Consider the following 3,460-nt stretch of genomic DNA (forward strand, 5'->3'; position numbering starts at 1 on the left):
CCTGGCAGGATCGGGCGGGGCGGGGTCTGCGGGGGCTGGAGGTTTCTCCTCCCCCTGGCTGTGGCGGCTGGTACCAGGCAGCCCTGCGTGGGCTCCGGCTGATGGTCCGCGCTGTCCGCGGATGGATAGACTTGGATTTAAAACAGCGACTTGGTCCAACCCGGCACACATCCTGTCGACCTCATCACAGGCCACCGTTCTTTTTCGGTCTGCTTAAGATTCCGGCCAGGCCCCCGCGCCCTTTTCTCTTGTGTGAGCTCACCTCTTCCTGGGCGATCTCAGCATCCCCATAGGTTAATACCTTCCTACCTGCCGGTTTTCTCGGGGTGATACCTCTAGTTCTGTCCTCTTTGCCGAGCTTCCCATCTGGTTACTTCATTGTACTTGTCATCTCCACTTGGATCCTTCAAAGTACTATCAAACCGAAAACGTATAAAACAGAGCTTTTGAATTACGCCCTCAGTTGGTGCTCTGATCTCCATCTCAGTGAAGGGATCCACCATTCACCTAGAGCTCGAGCTAGAAACTCAGTAGGCAGCCTAGGCTTTGCTCACCTCCCTGCACGGAATGCACGGGCAAGACCCGGCCACCTCTCTAAGCAGCCGGCTCTTCTGGGCAGTCCGCTCCCTCCACCCGGTCACATCCCCATCCCACCCTCCAGCCCCCATCCAAGCCATTCTCCTGTAGCCAAAAGTCACTCTGGAAAAACCAATCCGGTTATTTCACTTCCCATTCTTTATAAAATCCAAATTCTTCTCCATCGCCTACCTCTGGGTTAGATCCAGCCCCGGCCTACTTCTCTCTGCCTTTTTGTCGTGCTTCTCTTCCTCTGATCACACTTTCATCCTCCATGAAGCCAAGCTGACTCTGCCCCACATGGCTTCCACCTGCCCCGCTCCCCACCCTGCCCCCCTATGAGGGTTTAAGTCTCAGATGTGGGTTGAACCTCTGCCTTCAGTTCAGATCATATCTCAGGGTCCTGGGATCGAGCCCCACATCCGGCTCTCTGCTCAGCAGGGAGCCTGCTCCCTCCTTTCTTTCTCCCTGCCTCTCTCTCTGTGTCAAATAAATAAATAAAATCTTTTAAAAAATGTACTGATTCCAAAACACAAATATAAAAGTATAAGTAGGAGTTAATAAATATTTAACTCAAAGACAAAAAGCACAACTTTTTTTCCTAACAAATTAACTACAACTCAATTCCTCTATACCTAACAGTTAAACTTAATGAGGGATCTGATTACATTGTAATATGTTTCATACTGTGTAAGCTTAGTCATTGTTCTACTGTTCATCTAGATCTTTGTGCCACCTGTGGCCTTTCCAGAACCGATTTAAGCATTTCCATTTCTTTTTAAAAATTCCCTATCTCCGCAGATAATTGCTTTTTTTTTTTTTTTTAAAGATTTTACTTACTTATTTGACAGAGAGAGACAGCAAGAGAGGGAACACAAGCAGGAGGAGTGGGAGAGGGAGAAGCAGGCTTCCCACCAGCAGGGAGCGTGATGCAGGGCTTGATCCCAGGACCTTGGGATCAGAGCCTGAGCCAAAGGCAGATGTTTGATGACTCAGCTACCCACGTGCCCCTAATTGCTTCTTTACTTACCCACTACAGGATACCCACAGTACACTGCACCTGTCATTCTTTGATGAAAGTATTCGTTGCCATTTCCATCATCCTCATAGATTGAGAGCTGCTTGAAGGCAGAGGCCATGTCTTACTCATCTTTATATTCCTGGTGCTTGGCACCAGTCTATCATAAAATGGTAGCCCAATAATGCTATTAAAAGCAATAGTTTTTATTGTTCTCCAACTGTTTTACTTTCAAGTACATTCATCAAGCAGCTTTAGACTCCATGATATTACATACTTTATCTAATCATAACGATTCTGTTGAGACAGGCATTATTGTATCTAATTTTTTAAAGATTTTGTTTATTTATTTGAGAGAGAGAGAGCACAAGCAAGGGGAGGGGCATAGGGAGAGGGAGAAGCAGGCTTCCCACTAAGCAGGGAGCCCGATGTGGGGCTGGATCCCAGGACCCTGGGATCATGACCTGAGCCGAAGGCAGATTCCCAACCGACTGAGGCACCTTCTATCTAATATTTTATCTAATATTTTCTATCTAATATTTTAATATCTATCTATCTTTCTAATAGATATCTAATATTTTAATATTTTATCTAATATTTTAATATTTAATATTTTCATTTATTACGACAGAATCGGTTTTCCTGTTCAAGGAAGAGTCTGTAGAGGGAGCTCCACGCGGCTGCTTTAGGAGTAAGCCCTTCTCCCACCCAGCCCGTCTCGGCCACCCCCCCGACCCCCCCACCCCCCCACCCCCCGTTTCCAGCAGTGAGGACTGCTGGAGAAGCCCCATCTCTGTCCTCACGTGTTTGCAAAGGAGCTGATCCGTGCAGCTCCGGGCCGGGTGTGGGGCCCCCCCTTTGGACGCATATCTAATATTTTAATCTATCTAATATTTTAATCAAGGAGCTCAAGCTCGGTCTCAGAGAGGAGATGGGACTTAGCTCAGAGTCCCCCAGTTAATAAGATATCTCTGTCTTTTCTTCTTTGCAGAACTATCTCTCACTAAGAGATGGTCCTTGCCCTTAAGGTGCTTTCATGTCAGGCTGTACTCCGCTGTCCTTTACTTAAGGCTGCTCGCTCTTGCATATGTCTTCAGGGATGGGAAATGGCCAGCCAGGCACATCGTTGTAATACTCTGAGCTCAGGATAGGGACTCAACAAAGAGATGGCCTGTTCTTTTCTTGCTTCTAGGCAGTGTCTCTTGTAGTTCTTGTCCACACTCTAAAGAAAAGCTTCTCCTTACATGTTCCTCTCTACACTTCACTTCCTTAAGACCTTTTTTTTTTTTAAAGATTTTATTTATTTATTTGACAGAGAGAAATCACAAGTAGATGGAGAGGCAGGCAGAGAGAGAGAGAGAGGGAAGCAGGCTCTCTGCTCGGCAGAGACTCGATCCCAGGACCCTGAGATCATGACCTGAGCCGAAGGCAGCGGCTTAACCCACTGAGCCACCCAGGCGCCCTCCTTAAGACCTTTTAATGTTTAACCGGTATTTACTGAGTACATAGCATATGTCCAGCACTGTTCTATGTGCGGGGGATACAGCAATAAACAAAACAAAGTTCCTCCCTGTAGAGCTCACATTCTGGCAGGGGGCAGACCACAAACTAATTGAGGAATAGATAGAGAAGAGGTGGTGATAGGTACTATTAGAAAAAAAAAAGAAAGCAGGGCGCCTGGGTGGCTCAGTGGGTTAAAGCCTCTGCCTTCGGCTCAGGTCATGATCCCAGGGTCCTGGGATCGAGCCCCGCATGGGGCTCTCTGCTCTGTGGGGAGCCTGCTAACTCTCTCTCTCTCAGCCTGCCTCTCTGCCTACTTTTGATCTCTGTCTGTAAAATAAATAAATAAAATCTTTAAAAAAAAAA

Source organism: Mustela putorius, unplaced genomic scaffold (genome assembly GCF_011764305.1).
Source record: "Mustela putorius furo isolate JIRA1106 unplaced genomic scaffold, ASM1176430v1.1 tig00003932_pilon_pilon_pilon:0A:0A, whole genome shotgun sequence".
Classification (NCBI taxonomy): Eukaryota; Metazoa; Chordata; class Mammalia; order Carnivora; family Mustelidae; genus Mustela; species Mustela putorius.